Source organism: Elephas maximus, chromosome 2 (genome assembly GCF_024166365.1).
Source record: "Elephas maximus indicus isolate mEleMax1 chromosome 2, mEleMax1 primary haplotype, whole genome shotgun sequence".
NCBI classification, from domain to species: Eukaryota; Metazoa; Chordata; class Mammalia; order Proboscidea; family Elephantidae; genus Elephas; species Elephas maximus.
The window spans coordinates 25,301,110-25,328,482 of record NC_064820.1 but is presented as its reverse complement, the minus strand read 5'-3'; the positions used below and the strand labels follow the sequence as shown (position 1 = coordinate 25,328,482).

The following is a 27,373-nucleotide window of genomic DNA, read 5'->3' as shown; positions in this document are numbered from 1 at the left end:
GATCTCCATTTGATATAATAAAAAATATATACTTTCTCTATCTGAGGTAATACGGTGAGTACACAATCATTGTCATCAGGGAGTTTATCACCTTGGGAAAAAAAATAGGACTTAAAAGCAGCAATATTAATGAATTTAATGCAGTAATAAGAAGATAAGTCAAATGCAATAGGTACCCTTGCTAATTAGATACAGTTCATTCACAACAATTGACACTGATGAAAGAAATGATTTGCTTTGACCCACGTTGATATAAGAAAAGTGTAATCATCTCCTTTTTGCTTTGCTCCACACATGGGGAGGCCATCTGCTGAAACAATGAGGTGCTGCAATAAAAGGTGAGGTATTTTAAATTGCTTTATGGATTTGCACCAATAGTATGACATTCAAATTTATTTTAATAATATATAATTATTGTTTTTTGAGCATTTATTGTGTATTGGAAATTTTACACATGCTATCTTTGATAGGAAAAGAAAATAAAAGAAGCTTATCCAGAGAAATTGAGAAATTTATGCAAGGTTACATAGATAGACAATCACAGAAATTACTCCTTATGCAGATGTTTTGGGGTCTTAACCGAAACATTGCCTTTGAATTATGGTGTTGGCAAAGAATATTGACTATACTACTGACTGCCAGAAAAATAAACAAATATGTCTTGGAAAGTGTACAGCCAGAATGCTCCTTAGAAGCGAGAATGATGGGATGTCATCTCACATACTTGAGACACATTATCAGAAGGGACCAGTCCTGGGAGAATGACATCATGCTTGGTAGAGGGTCAGTGATAAAAAAGTAAACTCTCATTGAGATAGATTGACACAGTGGCTGCAAAGATGGGCTCAAGCATAGCGACAACTGTGAGAATGATGCAGGACCAGGTGGTGTTTCATTCCATTGCACAAAGAGTTGCTATGAGTTGGAATCAACTCAAAAGCAGGTACCTGACAACAAGAACAACCAAAGCATTAAGAGTAGGTCTCAGTTCCAGAAAGTAAATGATCATGCTACTCCTTTTCCATCTTAAAAACATACTTGTAACTCTTGATTGAAATTACCTATAATTTTATGTAAATTTTAAATACACACACATGCGTATACACAGTATATGGGGAAGAAATGCCTTTATGTTAAGCCTGAAATAATAACTGCCTGCTGGAAATTGATATTTGTTTAGAATCTTAGTTAAATGCCTTAAGGTCATGGAAATTGACTTAAATAACAAGTAAACTAACACAGTAACTTGGTGATCTTGGAGGAACAGCACAGATATCAAATCAGTTAGACACATTATCTAAGGACTCAGGAAGGTGACTGAGGTGACGAAGTCTTTGAAATGAGTTTGAGTCAGCAGATGACCAGCATCTAAATGGCAAATTATGTGGATTTTGGGTAGAGCAATTTAGGGAGAAGAATTGTTCTCTAGAAGATCCTTTAACTCTCCAGATGGCCTTAAATGGTGGAGCATAGATCTGACATCTGGTTGAGGAGTTTGGAAGGTACTTTAAAACTTTCAGATAAAGACAGTGAAATTTTGTTGCTTTGGTGAGGTTATAAGCCTCAAAACTGGAAAACTAAATTTGTCTTTTATTCTGTTGTCATTCAAATAATAGAAAATTGACTACACACACAATTTCAATGAGAACAGTATTCCTCAAGTACTTATGTCTATTCTAGTTGATAGTAATCAAGGCATATTTGTTCAAGGAAGTTCCACAATTACAGGTAGTTCCTGATTTATGATGTATTCCAGTTATGATGAACCACACTTAAAATTGTCTTTTTTTTTTTTTGTGTATCTTATCATTAGTAATATGCACTAAGTACAATGTTGCAGAATGTAATTTGCTGATGTTGTCATTCTCAGATCTTCACTTACAGATGTTCAAAGATTGGATTTTAAAAGATACTGATATAAAAAATAACAAATCTAAAACAATTAAGAGGTATCCGACTTAAGTCAAAACTGACTTATGATGGAGTCGTAGGAATGGAACCCTGTCATAAGTTGGGGACTGCCTGTATTCAAATCCTCAGAATTTTGTTGAAAAATTCTAAGAAATACATGCATAATAAAGTGCAGTTTCCTAGAGATCTTAGTCATAATATGTGAATAAACATAATACCTCAATGAGTTAGTAATGTCTCATCATTGATGTTGCTGTTGTTACTAGGTGCTGTGAAGTCATTGATAGTACCTAAGTAATTGTCACCCATTTGTCAGTGTGTTGTGCTCCGGTGGTTTGCATGTTGTTATGATCCTGAAAGCTATGCCCCCAGTATTTCAAATGCCAGCAGAGTCACTCATGGTGGCCAAGTTTCAGCAGAGCTTCTAGAATCCGACATAGAACATAATGGCTAAGAAGAAAGGCCTGGGGTCTACTTCCAGAAACTAGCCAATGAAAACCCTATGGATCACAACAGAAAATTGTCTGATAGAGTGCTGGAAGATGAGCCCTCTAGGGCTGCAACAATGGACTCAAACATACCTATGATCATAATGATGGTGAGGGATCAGCCAGTGTTTCATTCTCTTGTACGTGGGGTTGCCATGAATCAAAGCCAACTTGATGGCAATTGACAATAATAAAATAATAAAAATGTTAGGTAATATTAGGCAAAGCACTGCATTGTGAATATGTTCTAGGTTTTGCTGTCCCTTCTGATGTCAAAATTCTTACATAATTGAAGTATACTCACAACGGGGTAAGTACATTTTAGAATATATGCACTTTATACTAATATTTTGTGATAGTTTTTGCACTTGAACAAAAATAATAAGTTTAGAAGATGATTTCCAATAAACCATATTTTTTGTTTTGATGTAATCCTAAAATATAATGTTTAATTTAAGCTCTACTTCCCTTTAAACATTTGCTATTGAGTTACAGGGAGATAAGTTCCAGGACTCCCTCAAATACCAAAATCCTCAGATGTTCAAGTCTCTTATAAAAAAAAATAGTGTAGTATTTGCATATAACCCCACACATCCTCTGGTATAATTTAAATCATCTCTAAATTATTTATAATGTCTAATAAAATGTAAATACTATGTAAATCGTTGTTGTATGATACTGTATTATTTAGGGAATAAGAGACTCAAGGGGAACAATGCTCAAACAAGGAGTGTTGGAGAAAGACTGAGAACCTGTGAAATGTTGGTAGACTACAATAGGATATGCTTACAAATCTTTTTTTTTCCCCCCAAATATTTTCAGTCTGTGGTTGATTCAACCTGTAGTTGCAGAACCCACGAAGATGGAGGGTCGACTGTGTAAATAACTCAAAGGAATGCATTTTGAAAGGTAGGTAATATTTTAAGATGATTGGTTAGATATATGATTGCCTACCCAAACACTGGTGGCATAGAGGTTAAGAGCTACAGCTGCTAACCTAAAGGCTGGCAGTTCAAAGCTACCAGGTGCTCCTTGGAAACTCTATGGGGCAGTTCTACTCTGTCCTATAGGGGCATTATAAGTCAGAATCGACTCAATGGCAATGGGTTTTTTAGCCATGTGAAAATATGACATTGACTAAAATTAATGCTCAACATTATTTTTTTATTTATTTCAAAATTAAATGTATATAGAAATAATTTTATGATGTGTCAGATGTGTCTATTACTAAATCTAAAGAGATCTTTTCATTGCTTGTAATCATCATTTGGCTTAACTGAATTATCCACAATTCTATGGGAATTTCCACAAGGCCATTTGGTTATGAAATATACTCTTAAAGATTTATTGAAAGCTGTAAACAATGGTATTGATGCATTATTAAAATGTAAATCGTTTAAAATTTAGCTTGTAATTAATGTAATCTATTTGCAGGGTCATAGACTGTTTGTAACGAAGTAAGACTGAGAAGAACTTTGATATTTAATCCCAGAGAAGATAAGAAGAAAATATAATTATATTTAATCTAGCATTTTTTAGAAGACTTTGCTAGTTGTTTTTGGCTTGTGTATTTAGTCTTTTTATTAGAAAGTAATGCTCTATTGTAGTATATTAGAATTATTGATTTAATAGAGTGGATAAATTCAGTATACTCACATACTGTAATGCAAGTATATGCAAAATTGATTTGTGAAATCATGAAAACTCAGTGCCTAGCAAAATAATTTGCATTCCATTGGTATTTATTCTGAATTAATAACTCAAGACTGCCTTGAGGATAGTTCTTCCCTTATTCCAGGCTTGTGTGTGTGTGTGTGTGTGCGCACATGTGCACACAACATCATATTATCTATGCTTGCAGAATGCCAGTAGGCACTAGTCTGTTACCTATAAAGGAAGCACTCATCTTTTATCACTTAATGACCCTATTTCTGATGCATTCAAGAGTTATTATTGATGAAATATATACTGCAGTATATGGCTCAAAGGAGATTTGTGAGTGTGGGGTTAGAAGGGATTTTTCCTACTAAAAAATCATGAAATAGATATTTGTATTAATACGGTAACCCATTGCTGTAGAGTCGATTCCCACTCATAGTGGCCACATAGGACAGAGTAGAAGTGCCTCCTAGGGCTTCCAAGGAGCGGCTGGTGGATTTGAACTGCTGACCTTTTGGTTAGCAGCTGAGTTCTTAACCACTGTGGCATACCATAGGTTTCTTTTTCCCTAACCACTTTCATTTAAATGACTAGTATATCTGTAGTGGTACTACAATAAGTACAAGTGAAGAAGACACCCCTAAAATAAATAAGAATAATAGAAATAGTGTGGTAAAGACAGATATTACTAAATGTTTCAATCTGTCATTCCATTTGTCTCTCCACAGAACTCCAGTTTGCTGCTCCCATTGGGACAGCCAGGAATTTTGACACTAATTCTCACCTGTAGTGACATTGACCAAACAACTAGTTTTGGCTACTGGAGTATGAGTAAAAACAATGTTTGTCACTTCTAGTTAAAGCAATTAAAGTTAATGGTGCCTCATTTGTCTATCTTTTCCCTTTTGGCAACCATCAGAGAGGCTACATGACATGAATTAACAACAAGATCAAGTATCCTGGACTCCTGAGTCAGCATATAAGAATTATCCTTAAGAGTCTTCAGGTATATAGTAACAAATGCAGTTTTAATTTCTTAAGACATTGATATTTCAGGGTTACTTTATTATTAAAGCATGCAGTCTAGCCTATCTTTTTAATACAGATGAAAAGTGATGATTGTCGAGCTCTTACCAAATAGTCCTGTGTGTTTTGTACTATGGACAAAATACATACAAAAATCTCTAAGTATGACCACAGCTTATTTTCTGTTCTATGTCCAATGCATACATTTCTTATACTTACATAAACTGAAATTTCCCATGGATACATAGCTACACATATTTTAGTAAAAAAGATGCTTGCAGCCCAATATCTATTCTTGTATTATTTCTGAACTTCTCAATCTGTGAGTGTTTTCAATTTATATCATCTCACAAATTAGTTTTCCTTCTGATGATGGCTTCAGTGGTTCTAAACTTGGGGTTGCCTTACAAGCACAACATTTTCTTCTACTTCTAAAACATAGCTAGAGAGCAGACATTTACATGATCATAGATTATAACGATCAAATAGAGTTCCCGGGTGGTGCAAATAGTTAACTCCCTCAGCTGTTAATCAAAAGGTTGGGGATTGAGTTGACCCACAGACACCTTGGAAGAAAGAAAAGATCAAAATGGATGTCCTCAGAGACTCCAAACTTGCTCTTGAATGTAGAGTAGCTAAAGTGAACAGAAGAAAGGATGAAGTTAAAGAGCTAAACAGAAGATTTCAAATGGTGGCTTGAGAAGACAAAGTATTATAATGAAATGTGCAAAGACCTGGAATTAGAAAACCAAAGAGGAAGAAAGAATAGGGCCGGCATTTCCCAGGGTGAAAGAAGTGAAGAAAAATTCAAGCCTCGAATTGAATTACTGAAGGATTCTATGGGCAAAATATTGAACAACCCAGGAAGTATCAAAAGAAGATGGAAGAAATACACAGATTCACGGTATCAAAAAGAATTGGTCCATATTCAACCATTTCAGGAGGCAGCATATGATTAAGAACCAATGGTTCTGAAGGAAGAAGTCCAAGCTGCCCTGAAGGCATTCGTGAGAAACAAGTCTTCAGGAATTCATGGAATACCAATTGAGATGTTACAACAAACTGATGCAGTGCTCTAGATGCTCACTTGTCCATGCTAAGAAATTTAGAAGACAACCGACAGGAAGAAATCTATATTTGTCCATATTCCAAAGAAAGGCAATCCAACAGAACATGAAAATTATCAAACAATATCTTTAATATCATACAAAAGTAAAATTTTGCTGAAGACAATTCAAAAATATTTGCAGCAGTGCATGGACATGGAACTGACAGAAATTCAGGTCAGATTCAGAAGAGGATGTGGAACCAGGGATACCATTGTTGATGTTGGATGGATCTTGGCTGAAAGCAGAGAGTACTGACTATTCAAGGCATTCAACTGTGCAGATCAAAACGAATTATGGATAACATTGTGAACAATGGGAATTCCAGAACACATAATTGTGCTCATTAGAAACCTGTACATGGACCAAGAGGCAATTGTTTGAACAGAACAAGGGGATCCTTCATGATTTAAAAACAGGAAAGGTGTATGCCACAGTTTTATCTTTTCACTGTAGTTATTCAACCTGTGAGCCAAACAAATAATCCAGGAAACTGAACTATATGAGGAAGAATGGGGCATCGGGATTGGAGGAAGACTGATTAGCAACTTGTGAAGTTCAGAAGACACACCTTCCTGCTGAAAGTGAAGAGGACTTGAAGCACTTACTGATGAAGACAAAAGATTACAGTCTTCAGTATGGATTACACCTCAACATAAAACCAAAATCCCGAGAACTAGACCAATAAGCAACATCATGATAAAAGGAGAAAAGATTGATGTTGTCAAGGATTTCATTTTATTTGGACCCACAAGCAATATCCATGGAAGCAGCAGTCAAGAAATCGAATGATGCATTGCACTGAGCAAATCTGTTGCAAAAGACCTCTTCAAAATTTTAAAAAGCAAAGATGTCACTTTGAGGACTAACATGTGCCTGACCTAAGCCATGGCGTTTATAATCGCCACATATGCACTTACAAGCTGGACAGTGAATAAGGAAGACCAAAGCAGAATTAATGCCTTTGAATTATGGTTTTGACAAAAAATGCTGAATATACTATTGACTGCTAGGAGAAGGAACAAATCCGTCTTAGAAGTAGTACAGCCAGAATTCTCCTTAGAAGAAAAGAAGGGAAGATTTGCTCTTGTACTTTGGACATGTTATCAAGAGAAAACAGCCCTGAAGAAGGACATCATGCTTGGTGAAGTAGAGGGTCAGCAAAAAAAAAAAAAAAAAAGAGGAGACCCTCAACAGGATGGATTGACACAGTGTCTGCAACAATGGGTTCAAACATAGCAATGGTTGTGAGGATGATGCAGAACCAGGCAATGTATCGTTCTTTTGTACTTAGGGTTGCTATTAGTGGGAACAGACTTGAAGGCACCTAACAACAACAATAAGTAAAATAAATTGTTTAGTTTTTATGATAAGTAATGAGATAGAAGGCATTTTTTTTCAATTATTATTGAAATGTATTTCTTCATATAATAATATCGAGGAGATACCTCACAAAATATATTATGTTCTTCCTGTATTATAAATACTCCCAAAATAGTATTGTCTATTTGAAAAATGCAATCCAACTCCAGTAATTTGCTGCATAACTTATTGTAACTATATAACATAATGTTATCACATGATCAAATAATTCTTTGTTTAATTTACTTTTGTTTAAGGAACTTGTGGTATCACTAAGAGAACAAATTACTCAGAATAAAAGCTTTCTATAAACACTGGGAATTAGCTATAGCCAAGTGGGTCCTGACAATAATTGCTTTAAAAGTACAATATTAGTAATTAAAATAAATACATAATGCAACGATAATTTTTTTTTATGGTAGTGAGTAGCTGATATTTCTCCATTTTTAGGTACAAGAAATCCAGATATTTATCTCAAGATCCAGAATCTGAAAAGGCCGAATTGTATAAACTATTATAAAATAGCTCTAGTAGATAAATTGTTGTTGTTAGGTGCTTTCAAGTTGGTTCTGATTCATTGTGACCCTATGTACAACAGAAGGACACACTGCCAGGTCTTGTTCCTTTCTCACAATCATTGTTATGCTTGAACCCATTGTTTCAGCCACTATGTCAATCCAACTTATTGAGGATCTTCCTCTTTTTTGCTGACCATCTAGTTTACCTAGCATGATGTCTTTCTCCAGGGACTGATCCTTCCTGTTAACATGTCCAAAGAATGTGAGACATAGTCTCATCAGCTGGAAGCATCAAAAGAAGCTGGAAGGAATACAGAGAGTCACCAATACCAAAAAGAACTGGTCAAGGTTAAACTATTTCAGGAGATAGCATACGATCAGGAACCAATGATACCAAAGGAAGAAGTCCAAGCTGCACGGAAGGCATTGACAAAAAACAGGGTTCCAGGAGTTAAAAGAATACCAATTGAGATATTTCAACAAAGGGAGGCGCACTGGAAGTGCTCACTCACCTATGCCAAGAAATTTGGAAGACAGCTACCTGGCCAACTGACTGGAAGAGATCTATATTTATGCCTATTTCAAAGAAAGGTGATTCAGCTGAATGTGGAAATTACAGAGCAATATCATTATCACATGCAAGGAAAATTTTGCTGAAGATCATTCAAAAGCAGCTGCAGCAGTGTATCTACAGGGAACTGCCAGAAATTCAGGCCGGTTTCTAAAGAGAGCCTGGAACCAGGGATATCATCGCTGTTGCCAGATGGATCCTGGCTGAAAGCAGAGAATACCAGAAATATGTTTACCTGTGTTTACTGACAATGGAAGGGCATTAAACTGAGTGGATCATAAGAAATTACAGATAACATTGCAAAGAATGGGAATTCCAGAACACTTAATTTTGCTCATGAGGAACCTGTACATAGACCAAGAGGAAGTTGTCCTAAAAGAACAAGGAGATACCACATGGTTAAAAGTCAGCATTGTATCCTTTCACCATACCTATTCAATCTGTATGCTGAGCAAATAACCCAAGAAGTAGATAATTTAGGTACACTCTTTTTTTCTCCAGTGGAAACCCTTGTGGCATGGTAGTTAAGGTGCTACTGCTGCTAACCAAGAGGTTGGCAGTTCAAATCCGCCAGGTGCTCCCTGGAAACTCTATGGGACAGTTCTACCCTGTGCTATAGGGTCGCTATGAGTTTGAATCAACTCTACAGCAGTGGGTTTGGTTTGGTTTGGTTTTTTCCAAAAAACCAGATCAGTGCAATCATTTCCTAATTCTGATTGTTTAGAAATAGTATTATATTTTGTTTTCAAGTTACCTTGAAAATATATTCAAATTTTGTATGTTTTTTTTTAACCCTTTTTAAATGTATTAGAGCATTTTTATGCAAAGAAGGTGCAACTTCTATGCTTGTTTGCCAACTGCTCCCTTCTCCCATGAGGTTATTTCCCTAAGCATGTTATGCTAATTTTTCTTAAAATATGTAAAAACATTAGTGTAGTGGTGCTTCTGAAAATACCTAGCACAGTGGTGCTTCTGATGGGGAGGGAATATTTGAAAGCTTTGGAGAAGTATTTAACTCTCATATTTATTACACATGTCAGTAAATTATTCCATAATGAACTCTGTGAGTTTGGGATGTTTTATCCCTAAAATATTAAAAAAAAAAAACAGTAAAGTCTGAATTCATTAAAATGTTGTCGATGTCATTAAGTGCCCTTACGTCAATTCCAACTCATAACCGTCCTGTGTACCACAGAACGAAACACTGCCAGATCCTGTGCCATGCTCACAATCATTGTTATGCTTGAGCCCATTTTTGCAGCCACTGTGTGAATTCATCTACTTGAGGATCTTCCTCTTTTCCACTGACCCCCTACTTTACCAAGAATGATGCCCTTCTCCAGGGACTGCTCCCTCCTGAAAACATGTCCAAAGTAAGTAAGATGCAGTTTCGCCATCCTTGCTTCTAAGGAGCATTCTTGTTGTACTTCTTCCAAGCCAGAATGTTCTTTCTTTTGGCAGTCCATGGTGTATTCAATACTCTTCACCAACACCACAATCCAAAGGTGTCAATTCTTCTTTGGTGTTCCTTATTCATTGTCCAGCTTTCCCATGCATATGACGCGATTGAAAATACCATGGCTTGGGTCAGGTGCGCACCTTAGTCTTCAGGGTGACGTCTTTGGTTTTTAACACTTTAAAGAGGTCCTTTGCAGCAGATTTGCCGAATGCAATGTGTCTTTTGATTTCTTGACTGCTGCTTCCATGAGTATTGATTTTGTATCCAAGTGAAATGAAATCCTTGACAACTTCAATCTTTGCTCCATTCATCATGATGTTGCTTATTGGTCCAGTTGTGAGGATTTTTGTTTTCATTGTGTCGAGGTGTAATCCATACTGAAGGCTGTGGTCTCGGATTTTCATCAGTAAGTGCTTCAAGTCCTCTTCACTTTCAGCAAGAAAAGTTGTATCAAATTTGCATAATCCATGTTGTTCATGAGTCTTCCTCCAATCTTGATGCCCCATTCTTCTTCATATAGTCCAGCTCAGCATACAGATTGTTATTATTTGCTCAGCATAAAGATTTAATAGGTATGGTAAAAGGATACAACCCTGATGCACGTCTTTCCTGACTTTGAACCACTTAGCATCCCTTTGTTCTGTCCAAACAACTGCCTCTTGATCTATGTACAGGTTCCTCATGAGCACAATTAAGAGTTCTGGAATTCTCATTCTTTACAATGTTATCCATAACTTGTTATGATCCCCACAGTCGAATGCCTTAGCATTGTCAGTAAAACACAGGTAAACATCCTGGTATTCTCGGCTTTCAGCCAGGATCCATCTGACATCAGCAATGATATCCCTGGTTCCATTTCCTCTTTTGAATCTTGTTTGAATATCTGGCAGTTCCCTGTCAATATACTGCTGTGACTGCTTTTGAATGATCTTCAGCAAAATTTTGCCTGTGTATGATATGTATGATTTTTTTGACAATTTCAGCATTTGGTTGGATCATCTTTCTTGGGAATAGGCATAAATATGGGTCTCTTCCATTCAGTTGGTCAGTTAACTGTCTTCCAAATTTCTTGGCATAAATGAGTGAGCACTTCAGCACTGCATCTGCTTGTTGGAACATCTCAATTGATATTCCATCAATTCCTGGAGGCTTGTTTTTTGTCAGTGCCTTCAGTGCAGCTTGGACTTTTTTTCTCAGTATCATTGTTTCCTGATCATATGCTAACTCTTGAAATGGTTGAAATGTTGACGAATTCTTTTTAGTATAATGACTCTGTATATTCCTTTCATCTTCTTTTGATGCTTCCTGAGTCTTTTAATATTTTCCCCGTAGAATCCTTCACTACTGCAACTCGAGGTTTGATTTTTTTCTTCAGTTCTTTCAGCTTGAGAAATGCTGAGAGTGTTCTTCCCTTTTAGTTTTCTATCTCTAGTTCTTTGCACATGTCGTTATAATACTTTGTCTTTTCAAGCTGCCCTTTGATGTCATCTGTTCAGTTCTTTTACTTCATCATTTCTTCCTTTTGCTTTAGTTGATCGACGTTCAAGAGCAAGTTTCAGAGTCTCTTCTGACATCCATTTTAGTCTTTTCTTTCTTGTCTTTTTAATGGCCTCTTGTTGTCTTCATGTATGATGTCATTCTACAACTCTTCTTTGGTCATTAGTGCTCAACGTGTGAAATATATTCTGGAGATAGTGTCTAAATTCAGGTGGGATATACTTAAGATTGTACTTTGGCTGTTCTGGAATTGTTATAATTTTCTTCAGTTTCAACTTGAACTTGCATGTGAGCAATTGATATTCTGTTCCACAGCTGGCTGCTGGCCTTGTTCTGACTGATAATATTGAGCTTCTCTGTTGTCTCCTTCCACAGATGTATTCTATTTGAGTCTTGTGTATACCATCTGGTAAGTTCCATTTGTATAGTTGCCATTCATTTTGGAGGAAAAAGATATTTGCAATGAATAAGTCATTGGTCTTACAAAATTCTATCATGTGATTTTCTACAGCATTTCTATCACCAAGGCCATACTTTTAACTACTGATCCTTCTTTGTTTACAACTTTCACATTCCAACCACCAGTAATTATCAGTGCATCCTGATGGCATGTTGAATCAATTTCAGACTGCAGAAGTTGGTAAACATCTTCAATTTCTTCATCTTTGGCCTTAGTGGTTGGTTCCCAAATTTGAATAATAGTTGTGATTGATAAGAGGGCTGTGCCTCCGAGATGGCATTCAGGCAGGAATTCTTCAAGTGTCCATTTTCTCTTTATAGTGTTCAATGCTCTTTTTCCGAGTGGGGGTTTGGAATGTGGATGGTTCCTGTGAAGGTACTCAAGTGTGACTTGAATTTTTAATGTTACCCCACATTCACAAGTTATGTACTATTAGTGAAGCAGGGGTCATATCTAATTTAGGAAATCCCAATTGATTGTCAATCAGAGAGGAACAAAACAGCAATGTGAGCCAACACAAAGAGAAAAAAGTGTTCATGTTGAAGGCATTCCTGGAAACAGCAGGAAAAACAAGAAAGAGAAAAAGGAGAGGTACATGGTTGAAGGTGGACAGGACTTAGGCCGAGGAATTGAAATATCTCCTGAAGTCTTTTTTTTTTTTTTTTTACACTGAATATTTATTTCTTGGATTGCGAAAGAAAAATAGGTCAGAAATCTAATTTTTAGATATGTGTTTTACAGTATTTCCTGTTAATTAAATTTAATTTCATATATTAAACTTAATTTCATATATCCTGAGCAATTCTGGAAGAGAATGAAATACAGATGTATTACCCAGTCATATTCTAGATCACATATGTAAATTAAAAACCAAAAATAAGTAAATTAGACACTGAAAATTTATTATGACAATGCAGGATTTAAAGCACAGCTTTAAATTTAAAGCACAGCTTTTATTTTTAGTTTCAAAATGGTGAAGATGTAAAAATAGTACATTTAATTTTTTTTAAATAATTTTTTTTTGGATAAGCTTAACTATAGAATAATAATAATAAAACGAATAACCTTATGTATTTTGCCATTAAGTTACTTACGGAAGAGAGAATAAGTTGTTATTCAAAGTTTTATATTTATTGGCCTCCATGAGTAAGTCAGTTTGTTGTACTGTAGGGGGTTGCATGCTGTTGTGATGCTGGAAGCTATGTCACTGGTATTCAAATACTAGCAGGGTCAAACATGTTGTACAGGTTTCAGCTGAGCTTCCAGGCTAAGAAAGACTAGGAAAAAGGACCTGGCCATCTACTTCTGAAAAAAACTAGCCACTGAAAACCTTATGAATAGCAGCAGAACATTGTTTGATATAGTGCTGGAAGATGGGCCCCTCAGGTTGGAAGGTGCTCGAAATATGACTGGGGAAGTGCTGCCTCCTCAAAGTAGAGTCAACTTTATTAGCGTGGTTGGAGTCGAGCTTTCTGGGCCTTCATTTGATGATGTGGCACAACTCAAAATGAGAAGAAACAGCTGCAAATAACCATTAATAATTGGGATGTGCAATGTGTGAAGTATGAAACTAGGAAAACTGAAAATTGTCAAAAATGAAATGGAACACACAAATATTGATATTCTAGGCATTACTGAACTGAAATGGACTGTTATTGACCATTTTGAATTTGACAATCATATGGGTCACTATGACAGGAATGAAAACTTGAAGAGGAATGGCATCACATTCATTCATTTCAAGATTTATGCTAAAGCACAATGCTGTTCGTTATAGGGTAATATTCACACGCATATAAGAAAGACCAGTTAATATGACTAGTATTCAAATTTAGGCACCAACTAAGGCAAAAGATAAAGAAATTGAAGATTTTTACCAACTTCTGTAATCTGTAATTGATCAAACATGCAAATGAGATGCATTGATAATTACTGGTGATTGATATGTGAAATTTGGAAACGAAGAAGGATTGATTCTTGGAGAATATGGCCTTGGTGATAGAAGCTATGCTAGAGATCATATGATAGAATTTTGCAAGACCAATGCCTTCTTCCTTGCAAATACTTTTTTTAAACAACATAAACAGCAACTATACATGTGGGCCACAACAAATGGAATACACAGGAATCAAATAGACTACATATGTGGAAAGAGACAATGGAAAAGCGCATTATCATTAGTCAGAAAAAAGGCCAGAGGCCTACTGTGGAACAGGCCATCAATTGCTCATATGAAGTTCAAGCTGAAGTTGAAGAAAATTAGAACAAGTCCACGAAAACCAAAGTGTGACCTTGGGCATATACCATCTGAGTTTAGAGACCATTTCAAGAATAGATTTGACACGCTGAACTCTAATGGCTGAAGACCAAATGAGTTGTGGAATGACATCAAGGACATACATGAAGAAAGCAAGAGGTCATTAAAAAGACAGCAAAGAAAGGAAAGACCAAAATGGATGTCAGAAGAGACTCAAACTTGTTCTTGAACGTCGAATAGCTAAAGCGAAAAGAAGAAATGATGAAGTAATAGAGCTGGATGGAAGATTTCAAGGGGCAGCTCCATAATACAAAGTCCTAAAATTAAATATGGAAAGACTTGGAGATAGAAAACCAAAAGGGAAGGAAATGCTTAGCATTTCTCAGGGTTAAAGAACTCAAGAAAAAATTCAAGACTTGAGATGCAATATTGAAAGACTCTATGGGAAAAAATACTAAATCATGCAAGAAGCATCAAAAGAAGATGGGAGAAATACACAGAGTCACAAAACGAAAAAGAATTGGTCAACATTCAACCATTTCAAGAGGTATTATATGATCAAAAACTGATGGTATTCAAACTGCACTGAAAGCATTGGTGAAAAACAAGGCTCCAGGAATTGATAGAATATCAACTGAGATGTTTCAACAAATGGATGAAGCGCTGCAAGTGCTCACTTGTCTGTGCCAAGAAATTTGGAAGACAGCTACCTAACCAACTGCCTGGAAGAGATCCATATTTATACCCATACAAAGAAAAGTGGTCCCACAGAATGCAAAAATTATCAAACAATATCAATAATATCCCACACAAGTAAAATTTTGCTGAAGATCATTTAAAGATGGTTGCAAGAGTACATTGACAGGGAAGTGCCAGAAATTCAAGCCGGATTCAGAAGAGAACATGGAACAAGGGATATCATTGCTGATGTCAGGTGGATCCTGGCTGAAGAGGACTTGAAGCACCTTAACCCAAAGAAAACAAAAATCTTCAAAACTCGACAATAAGCAACAGTATGTTAAATGGAGAAAATTTTGAAGTTGTAAAGGGTTCATTTTGCTTGGATCCACAATCAACACCCATGGAAGCAGCAGTCAAAAATCGAAGGATGCATTGCGTTCGGCAAATCTGCTGCAAAAGACCTATTCAAAGTTAAAAAACAAGGATGCCACTGTTAGGACTGTGGTGCCCCTGACCCAAGCCATGGTGTTTTCAATCCCCTCATATGCATGCAAAAGCTGGACAATGAATAAGGAAGGCCGAAGAAGAATTCACGCCTTTGAATTATGGTGTTGGTGAAGAATACTGAATACACCATGGACTGCCAGAAGAAGAAGAAATATGTCTTGGAAGAAGTACAGCTCGAATGTTCATTGGAAGTGAGGAGGGCAAAACTTAATCTCACATACTTGGGACATGTAATCAGGAGCGACCATTCCCGGAGAAGGACATCATGCTTGGTAAAGTAGAGGGTAAGTGGAAAAGAGGAAGACCTGCAATTAGATGGATTGACACAGTGGCTGCAACAATGGGCTGAAGCATAACAAGGATCTTGAGCATGGCACTGGACTGGGCAGTGTATAGTTCTATAGTATGTAGGGTCGCTATGAATAGGAAGAGACTGGAGGGCACCTAAAAACAACTATTCATTGGAGGGGGAAAAGTGGCTTCTGCTGACAGTACTTCTTACTAGAAATTTTGTGTGTCTTGTAGATAGTGTTTTTGAGTGAAGAAACAAAGACTCTGAAACATTAAATCATCTTGCACATGTAGACATAGCTAGTGAATGATAACTGTGCACAGGTATACTGGGATTGCTTACTTTTAACTATATAATTTGTTATATTTTTTGTGCCTTGAAAAAAAAATTACCATCTCTTCCTTTTCTCCAGTTTATTATTTTTTACTCCAACCCATATGAGCAAAGTATTTTAGATCAGACTTTAAAAATGAAGTCAATGACATTCATGATGCTGAGCTCATGGGTAAATTCATGAGGTTTAGAAGATGAAGGGCATCATCTATGCCCCCCCCCAAACAAACAAACCCAGTGCCGTCGAGTCGATTCCAACTCATAGCAACCCTATAAGACAGAGTAGAACTGCTCCATAGAGTTTCCAAAGAGTGCCTGGCGGATTCGAACTGCTGACCCTTTGGTTAGCTGTTGTAGCACTTAACCACTATGCAACCAGGGTTTCCCCATCTATGCCCAGTTAACCATAATTTCACTTAAAAATTCTGAATATATTATTTGAAATGTTTCTCTTAATTTAATCTATGCTTATTATTGTTTTCAATAAGTTTATTTTAAAAATTATAGTATCCAGATGACATTTATGAATTTCTGTTAAATGTATATTTTAAGCAATTTAAAATTTATTTAAAAAAATACATTTCATTTCAAAGCTCTGACACTTATTTTAAAAATATTTCCCACTAAGAAGATAGAGCCAGAGGGTAAAGAAATATTTCTCATTCTACTACTTAATACATAAATTCAGTATTTTGTGATTCTATTTTTCTATTCATTGTTTCATTTGATTGATTTTTTCCTAATTTCTCAACTACAGGAAATAAAACCTGCTCACAGACCTTATTTTCCATATAGCTGTATAATTCAAAAATAGATTGAATAAATTACAGTTGTGTATTTGAAAGCCCTGTAAATATTCACTTTACTGAGAAGAATATTTTTTATGTGTGATTTCCTCTTACAAAAGGAATACGATACCAAATTGATGTTGACTTTGAACTATTTCTGTTCTGGTGATTATTTTACTATTTATCAAATCTTAGAACATAAAGTTTTCATTGGCTGTACCTTCGTACTCCTCACTGGAGAGGCAAAGTAAAGCTAATTTTCCTTTCCTATGACTTCCCGAAGAAAAGAATCACTCTTCTGTCCTTTTTTTTTTTAACCTTTCTTTCCCTTTCCTGCCCTGCTTTTCTTTTTTCTTTTCCTTTCCTTCCCTATCCTCCTTTTCCTTTCTTTTCCCTTTCTTTCCTTTTCCTCCCCTCCCTTTCTTATTATTTGCTGTGTGTGATACAGAGGTTTTGGGTATTTATTTGTGACATAGTTGATTTAAACTCAATTTTTAGAACTTTCTTGAGTTTGAAAAACTCCTGATTTGTTACGTACATTTAGAGAAACCCTTACATCAGTGAAAGACTTAAATTACATCTGTTGTTAAGAATAACTTTCTATATTTTTCTAGAATTGTGTCTAGTAATCGTAATTGCCCTTCTTTTCTAGAATCTTAACACATGGGTCTAACGACTTTCTTAAAGTGCTACACCCTATAGGCAGATACTGTGGTAGGCAGTATAGTTTTCCCTAAGTTTGGAAGCATTCGTAGACCCAAGATCACTATGCTATACGTGTACTATGTGTGATCTCCAGCAAATTTTGCCACATAATTTGGGCATGAGTTCTCACTTAACTATATTTCCACTAGCCCTCAACTTTGCAGGCTAGATCATTTGCTTCCATTACTAAAAATAATTGTAATTCTGATATTGACAATCCATCCTTACTTGTGCCTACTCTGTTAATGAAAGTCTTGAATTAGAAGTCACTCTTGACAATGTTTAGATCTCATGTCTCAAAAAAAAAAAAATCAATATAGCAATACTGACTTTAAAAAATGGAAAAAGCAGTGACTGCTTTCACACTGTATTTCTGAGAATTACAGAACATAAATCAACAAGAAATTATCAACTTTGCATGCTAATATTGATCTAATTACAAAACATTAAGATAGCATATAAATAACCTTAATGGTATAGCTGCCATCTGTAGCTGGGTGACAGGCTAAGGTAGAAAAGTCACTTGACATGGTTTGAAAACATCATTCAAAAGAAACAAAATTTTACCAATGTGAATCATTTTAAATTAGTTATGTGATTCTATAATCAGTATGTTGAGAAATTTACATTTTCAGTGATTTAATCCAAGGGGTTTGCAAAGCCTACAAAATAACATTGTGTTATTCGAAGCAGTTTCCCCTTTTTAACATATTGTACAAAATATATTAAAGCAAAGGAATATAATTAGATTGTTCTTCCACAGAAAGAAAAAAAATAAGTACAATGTATAAAAAATAAATACGTTCATTGAATGTTATCCCATTATTATTGTTTTTAGGTACCGCCAGCTCCAACTCATAGCAACCCCACGTACAAGAGAACAAAACGTTGCCCTGTCCTGCTCCACTCACAAACCACTCACAATCATTGCTATGTTTGAGCTCCTTGTTTCAGCCACTTTGTCAATCCATCTCAGGGTTTTCCTCTTTTTCATTAACGCTCTGCTTTACCAAGCATGATGTTCTTCTCATTTGAATATGGTAATTAAAACCAATACCAAACGTTTTTATGTTTCTTTAAAAGTCACGTTTTTCTGCACTGTGATACTGTGTATCTTAGTCTTTTTACCTACTCTATTCTTCACCAAGAAACCCTGGTGGTGTAGTGGTTAAGAACTGTTAACCAGAATGTTGGTAGTTCATATCCATCATGAGCTCCCTGGAAACTCTATGGGCTCTGTCCTGTAGGGCTGCTGTGAGTTGGGATTGACTCAATGGCAGCAGGTTTGGTTTTTGGGTTTTTATTCTTCACCATCCCCCTTGCCTTATCTAATCATGCATATTTATTTTCTCATTGTGATTGTCACTTCTTCAAGGAAGCCTACCTTACCACTAGAATATACATATATATTTTTTCTAGTATAATACTAATTATATGTTGTTGTAATTCGTTTGTTACTACCAATTTTCTCCATCAAACTGTGTTTTCAGTTTTTTTGACAACATAATCCAAGTGTTTTACTTGGTCATGCTAGGAAAATATTAAAGGCTCTATAATTATTGCAAATAATTATAAATAAATCAATTGACTGATAGGTGTAATAGACAGATGTAGATACAGATGTAATTATATAGACATATAGATATATACTTAAATACAGTATATCTCCTACCAGTTTCAAACCCATTGCTGTCGAGTTGATTTTGATTCATAGGGAGCTATAGGACAGAGTAGAACTGCCCTGTAGGGTTTCCAAGGAGTGGCTGATGGATTTGAACTGCCGAACTTTTGGTTAACAGCTAAACTCTTAACCATTGCGCCACCAGGGCTCCCCCACTACCAGTTTAGAGAAAAAGAAAAAGACAATTAAAAACATTAAAAGCTGAATATCAATCTTTAGATTTGGACTACCATATAAAATATGTCTATTTAAATTTGAATTTCTCATAAACAATGAATAATTGTTTTTATAAGTGTACCCCAAATAATGCTTGGAACAAACTTCTTCTAAATAATTATTTGCTGTTTAGAATTTGGGAAAATACTGGGAAACCTGTAGTTTTATTTGCTATTCTGGCAATCTTAACTTGGATGGAAGTTTATATTACATAAAACTACTTGTCTGTCTGGTAGATGTTAAAAAGCCACTGCATATTCTAGTACCTGAAAAAAAAAATCAAATATCTTGTCAGTGACTTTGGTTCTGATACAACCTTAAGCTAATGGTCCTGAATTCCTTCAAATGCTGGATTGATGGTTACATTTATTTCGACTGACCTTCTCTATTGCTTATAAAATAAATCTATTGGACATACGTGACAATAAAAATATATCAATTTTATCAAGGTTGGTTCAGCATATCCTGAAATGCCCACATTACATTATTCAAGGGCTCTAAGTATTTTGAAAACAAAACTTAAGATCCAGATGCAAGGTTTTTACCACTTTAAGCAGAACACCTTACAGAATGTTGTAAGACTAAACAACACTCTAGAAGGTAAATATATTAATGGAACTTTAGAAAAGTGTCGTTGATTTCACGCCTGGTGGTACGTATAGTGATCTTGCATTTTATCAGTCTTTGGACTTCATTGAGAAGCTGCTGCACCACTGGCTGTGTGTGCTGCCACAGTCAGGGCCTTTATAACTATTTAAGCCTGAAGAAAAGGGCGTGTGCAGCAAGTTATTGTGTTTACAGGGTATTGTATGAAGTATGTAAATTTTTGATAGAAAAAATAGAAATGTTGACATTTTTTATTTGTTACACATATGCGCCAAGAGACCCTGGCAGGAACTCTGAGGTATAATCAGTGGTACTTCATGTGTACCTCTAAACACTCAGGGTAGGCATATGGGAGGCAGCAAGCCAAAAAAATCTGTACTACCTACCAAAAATTCAGATACACTCGATGAATGATTCAGCATGCTTCCATTAATGAAAACATGTGATATCAACCAAAACTTCAAAGCAGAATATAATTGGGTCATTAAAGGGTTAAAAGTACAACCAGAAAATAAACACACAATTAACGTCATGCTTTAAAACTGATTTAACTTAAAGCAAGCAAATACAGTTAAAGCAGACATGCAACATGATGTTTCTGGAGCATCAAGTATTTTCCCTTTTATTTGCGATAAAGTGTAGCTAGAATGTATTATACATTTGCAGGCTGACTTTAGATATTATAAATTAAATCTAATAAAAATAAAATCATTAATTATAGATCAGTAGATCTGGTGCAAATGAAGTCAATGGTAAATTCTAACACTTGGTCAGTTTTTCCATTAGCATTGTCAAAAGATAGTACACAGGAATTGCACACACCCACACATGCACACATTTTTGTGTACTTTAAATTGCAATTGAATTTACATTACAATACAGAATGAAATGCCTTATTTATGCAATGCCTGCAGGAGTCTATGGACCATACATTAAAATAAAATATCATCTATTGTAATATTTCTGGGATAAGGTCTCATTGAGTTAGGGCAACATATTTGTAATTGACATACTGCTTGCAGTTGAGCACATTTAGTACACATTTAAAAGTGAGAGCAATGAAACATTCATTCATTTATTTAGTATTTCAATGCACAATTAGAGTATTCTGCTCTTCAAAGCTCTCATAAAACTCAGTGCCTAGAGACAGAAAAGTAATACATGGAAAATATAGTATATATTTAAGGGTGGAATATCATGTAAGCCTGAAAAAGGACCATCTAAACTAGCGTGATGAGAGTGAGAAGAGTCAGGAACTGGTTTCTGCCAGAGAAGATGTGAACTGAGACTAACTGGTACATTGGAATTAGTTCACTGAAAGGTGATGGGATGTAGTCCATGGAAAAATAACAGTGTGATCGTAGTATAAGCATGCACAGGCTTTATTGAGGATGCTAGGGTTAATATTTTAGGGGACTGAAAGTCTTTGAAGAATTGCTAACTCGGTAAAATGCTAAAGAATATCGTCTAAGGCTGATTGGCATATGAGTGATGAAGTCTGACTATAACAGAAAAAAATACATACAGAGATTGATTATATAGGTAGATACAGATATAGAAATACAGATAGATAAAGGCATGTGTTTAGGATTCATCATTTTATAAATGTTATTTGAAATCAGTATAGCAAATAGAATCACCCAGGAAAAGCATGTGACTTGTTTTAAGACCTAAAACTTAGAAAAATCAATATTCAAAAACGTAAGTATTTTTCATATAAGTTCACGTATACAATGTATACAATGTGATGCCAGCATCACCTTGTGATGAACTTTGAGAGAAAAAGTAGGAGTTGAACATATTATTAAACTATTATTCTTAAATACCTATACACAGTTTAGAGAAAATTAATATAGCCATCCTAACAGAGACAACTGCTCATTAATGCTAACATGAGGATATATTACCAAAATTAAGCACAAACGCTAGATCTCATATGCAACCAAAATTTAATTAAATGAATCAAAATATATATGCATTTACATCCTTTCAATGTAATTGTTACCTGGCACTCGCAACAAAAAAAATATTTCCCTACATATTAGGATTTAGGAGATGAACACCAGGTGAAATAGTTTGTTTATAACTCCATCCACCTACCGTGAGCAGATAAAAGGTGCAATGGGAGAACGATCTGCTTTTCTATCAAAGCTTTTTGGGCATCCAAATAATGATAAGATATACTCTAAGTGCATCCAATAAACATGCCAAGGGAGCAATGCTTCATACTTCAAACATTGAACTAGAGAGGAGAGTTATTTTCTTTTTTAATTGCCAATCTTACAACTCCATACGGTTAGTAATTAATTCAAATGAAAATCAAAGTTATGCACAGGATGTTTAAATATACCTAGTCAGTAAAATTTATTAGATTTAAAAAAATTTATTAGCTTAACATGGTTTGAACACAATTCCTATCTCCATCTGGAATATTGTTGCTTTATCTTCAAAATGTTTAGGAATTTTCCGAACTCCTTTTCCTGGTAGACTAGCCTCTAAATTAAAAGCATCCGATGTTAATTATTCCAGTATAACCTTTCCACCTTGTAAGTTTTTGTAGTTTTCACCATCTATTATTAATTTGATTCGTATCTAAGTGGCAATGCTTACTAACATAATTTATATTATTTAATGTACTTTATTTAATGCTGCTCCAAACTCTATGTGGAGTGAGGCAACATTCACCATTGAATGTTCCCCGAATATGCCTCACTGAAAGTATAACCACGTCATCTTGGTCTGCTGAAATCACTAGCTCAATATTTGCAGTGAATAAAAAAGAAATGGAAGCTTTAAGTAAAATCAATTCAGTGATTCCAAACGGGAGATTAACCTCAGGAAAGGAAATGATCTTGTTAAGTATTAGAGATCCAAGACAGTATCTCATTGTAATGAGTAGCTTTGATAAAATACTCACCCACCCAGTTTTTTAATAGCTTAATTTTCTTGCCCTAATATTAGCAATAGTTGTAAACTGGATTCTTCATAAAACAAATTCTGAGCTAACGCTTTATTAGGGGGGACAATTCCAGAGTATAGCAGTGAGGACTACGAATAACAGATCAAAGAAGCACGAGAGCCAATATGAGGATATTTATTGAAATTAAGCATGAATGCTAGATCTCATAACTTGTTTCCTGAGAGTATTTGTACAGAAAAGAAAGAGAATTCATTTCTCTCTCCCATTTCCATAGGTTTTTTTTTTTTTTAACATCTGCCCCATGTGGTGACAACTCCCCACGTGAGAAATAGAGATACATCAACAGCGAAGATCTGGGATGAGATGTAATTGACAAATGGACTGGCCAGAGGAATGGTGTTATTGCAGAGATTATAGAAGACAGGTGAGACTGAGAAAATATAAATTTTTCTGATTCAGAAGAGCACCCTAACTATGTATCATTAATTAGTAAGGACTATAATATATTTGGAAACCCTGGTGCCATAGTGGTTAAGTGCTACGGCTGCTAGCCAAAGGGTCAGCAGTTTGAATCCATCAGGCGCTCCTTGAAAACTCCATGGGGCAGTTCTACTCTGTCCTATGGGGTCGCTATGAGTTGGAATCAATTCGATGGCACTGGGTTTTTTTGGTTTATAATATATTTGTGAGGCATTGGTGATTCAGTGGTAGAATTCTTTCCTTCCATGCAGGAGACCCAGGTTCAATTTCTGGCCAATGTACTAAATGATTAGCTAGCACCTATTTTTTATCTGTAAGTGGAGGTTTTGCATGTTTCTATGATGCCAGGCAGGTTTCAGGCAAGCTTCCAGACTAAGAAAGACTAGTAAGAATGGCCTGGTTCTCTGCTTACAAAAATCAGCCAATGAAAACCCCATGAATCACAATGGTCAGATCCACAACCAATCGTGGGGATGGCATAGGACTGGGCAGCATTTTATTCCATTACACAGAAGATCATCATGAGTTAGATGCTGACTCAAAGGCAGCAAACAACAACAAGAACATATTTGCTATTTATTTTTATTTTGAATGGTGCTTGAAGTGTATCCAATCCATGGACGATGTGAGAATCAACTCGATGGCCATGGGCTTGTTTTTTTGTTTTTGGTTTTGGGCTTAGCTTCTTGAAACTAGCATAACAAAATACCTTGGAATAGATGACTGTATAAACAGAATTTTATTTTTCACAGTCCTGGCGGGTGGAAATCCAAACTCAGGGAATTGACAGGGCTATGCTGTCTCTCTGTCATCCCCAGTGGTAGATGCTTCCTTGTCTCTTTCAGGTTCTGGTAACATTAGGTGTTTCTTTTCCTGAAGTTCTAACCTCCAGTACCTATGCATGTGACCTTGCTGGAAATAGGGTCTTTGAAGACATTATGAGTTCACATGAGGTCATAGTGGAGCAAGGTATGTTCTTACCTAATACGAATGATAGCCTTATAAAAAAAGAGACACAAAGAGACAGACAGAGGGAAGATGACCATATGATCACTGAGTTATGTTGCAGCTGCAAACCAAGAAATTCCTCCAGTATACTGAGACAATAACTTTCTGTCACCAAGATCAAATAACAAAACTAATTTAGGAGAGACATGATAAGAATAGAATGATGCGTATATCTGAAGCTGCTTAGAAATGTGCTGAAATTATTTCTCTAGCATTTTCCCCAAGGCATTTCCACTTACTTTATCAGCATATAGTTATTGCCCAATAAATATTTATGGAATGGCTAAAAAACTGACTTCTACATATGGTATTTATTTTTAAAAAATATCAAATTTACAGATACCTAAAGAAGTGTCGTGGATTGAATTTTGCCCCCCCCAAATTATGTGTCAACTTGGCTAGGCCATGATTCTCAGTACTGTGTGGTTGTCCTCCATTTTGTGGTCTGATATAATTATATGTTGTAAATTCTAGACTCTGCTTGTGGTTATGATCTCATTTGGGAATAAGTTGTCCATTACGTTAATAAGGTATGATTAGACTATGATAATGAGGATTACGGTGGGATGCACCACCCTTGGTTGAGTCATATCTTTTCTATTACAAGAGATAAAAGCAAAGAGAAGAAAAAGAGACAGAGAGCTCTCCTACCACCAAGAAAGAAGAGCTGGGAGTGGAGTCTATCCTTTGGACCAGGGGTCCCTGTGCTGAGAAACTCCTAGACCCGGGGGAAGATTAATGACAAAGACCTTCCCCCAGAGCCAACAGACAGAGAGAAAGCCTTCCTTTAGAGCCAGTGCCCTGAATTTGGATTTCTATCCTCCTAAAACGTGAGAAAATAAATTTCTGTTTTTTAAAGCCTTCCACTTGTGGTTGGATTTCTGTTACAGCAGCACTAGAAAAAGAAGACAGGAAGTAACCAAAGAAATGTAAAAATGAAGTAAAAAAGATCAATGAAAAATAAACAATGCCATTAATGTGCCACTCAATTTCACGACTTTATACCGGTGACAATACATATGAAACCAAATTGAAAGATGACAGAATAAGTTGATTTTCAATATCTTTGGTAATGAAAGTTGAAAGGAACGGAAAACTATGTAAAGTAACTAGCTATTATATGGCCCGTTGTCTCAGGTACAGAGTCATTTTATATAGGCTGACAGATCATTCTAGTGTTTATAAAGCTTTAAATACGGTATTAATACTTGAAGGTCTTTAGACTTTCAAATCATGAAGGTTTCCAAAGACAATGTACACACACTCTTTTAAAATAGTTCTAGCCCAGGACAGATACCACATCTGCTCCTCTGAGGTAGTGTATTAAAAAGGTTTTGAACCTACAAGAAATGGGTATTATGGACTGAATGGTGCCTTCCCAAAAGGTATTCTGAAATCTTAACTCCTGTAGAGGTAAATGTGATCCTGCTTGGAAATATTTTTCTTGTATTATTCTAATGCATTCATACAAAAGTAGAGTGAGTGCTAAACTAATTTATTTTGTATGGTATCTTATATAATGGAAAAACAGAAACAGAGATACACTCAAGAGGAAGATGCCATGTGAGGATCTGTCCACAAGCTAAGGGAAATAAAGATATGCCTCGGGCTAAAAGAAGGAGAAAAAGACAAAATGCTTTTCTAAAGCAGTCAGAGCATAGCCCTGGCTATGTCCTGATTTTGGACTCCTAGCCTTCAAAACAGTAAGAGGATAAATGGATGTACCTTAAATCCACCCACTAGTGGTATTTTCGCTATGGCGGCCCTAGAAAACTAAGGCAGGTAGCATTTGAGGCAAGAGTGGAGACCATTCCTTTGAAGGGAGAAAAATATGCTCTCTAGTTCACATATTCATATTTAAGAACAATGATATGAATGCTAAAAATATAAAAATAATAATTTATAAAGTATGGGTGTTCAATGAATAAAAAATCAAAAGATGTGCTTTTGAGTCAATAGACTGCAATAAAAATAAACAACCAGGTGAATTAAAGATTACCTTCTCAACAGGTCAATATATCATTGCTGTTATTGTTGTTGTTTGGTGCCATTGAGTCAGTTCTGACTCATAGCAGCCCTATGCACAACAGAACAAAACACTGCCCAGTCCTGAGCCATCCTTAAAATCGTTGTTATGCTTGAGCTCATTGTTGCAGCCACTGTGTCAATCCACCTTGTTGGGGGTCTTCCTCTTTTCCGCTGACCCTGTACTCTGCCAAGCATGATGTCCTTCTCCAGGGACTGATCCCCCCTGACAACATGTCCAAAGTATGTAAGATGCATTCTGTCCATCCTTGCTTCTAAGGAGCATTCTGGCTGTACTTCTTCTAAGACAGATTTGTTCATTCCTTCGGCAGTCCATGGTGTATTCAATATTCTTCTCCAATGCCACGATTCAAAGGCATCAATTCTTCTTCAGCCTTCCTTATTCATTGTCCAGCTTTCCCATACATATGATGCAATTGAAAATACCATAGCTCGGGTCAGGCGCACCTTAGTCTTCAAGGTGACGTCTTTGCTCTTCAACACTTTAAAGAGGTCCTTTGCAGCAGATTTACCCAATGCAATGCGTCCTTTGATATCTTGACTGCTGCTTCCATGGCTGTTGATTGTGGATCCAAGTAAAACGAACTCCTTGACAACTTCAATCTTTTTTCTGTTTATTGTGACGTTGCTTTTTGGTCCAGTTGCGAAGATTTTTGTTTTCTTTATGTTGAAGTGCAATCCATACTGAAGGCTGTGGTCTTTGATCTTCATTAGTAAGTGCTTCACGTTCTCTTCACTTTCAGCAAGCAAGGTTGTGTAATGTGCAGAACGCACATTGTTAAGCGGCCTTCCATCA

General features: G+C 35.9%; 1 long non-coding RNA gene across 2 annotated transcripts; it reads left to right on the top strand.

The window, feature by feature from the left end:
* Positions 1–25,386, top strand: LOC126063276 (uncharacterized). 2 transcript variants are annotated; one of them, XR_007514253.1, is made up of 7 exons: positions 1–338; positions 2,651–2,709; positions 3,222–3,308; positions 4,978–5,064; positions 23,318–23,467; positions 24,369–24,492; positions 25,139–25,386. It is a non-coding gene; the product is annotated as an uncharacterized LOC126063276 (long non-coding RNA). The 2 variants fall into 2 exon arrangements; XR_007514254.1 differs by lacking the exon at positions 4,978–5,064.
* The last annotated feature ends 1,987 nt before the right edge of the window (positions 25,387–27,373 follow it).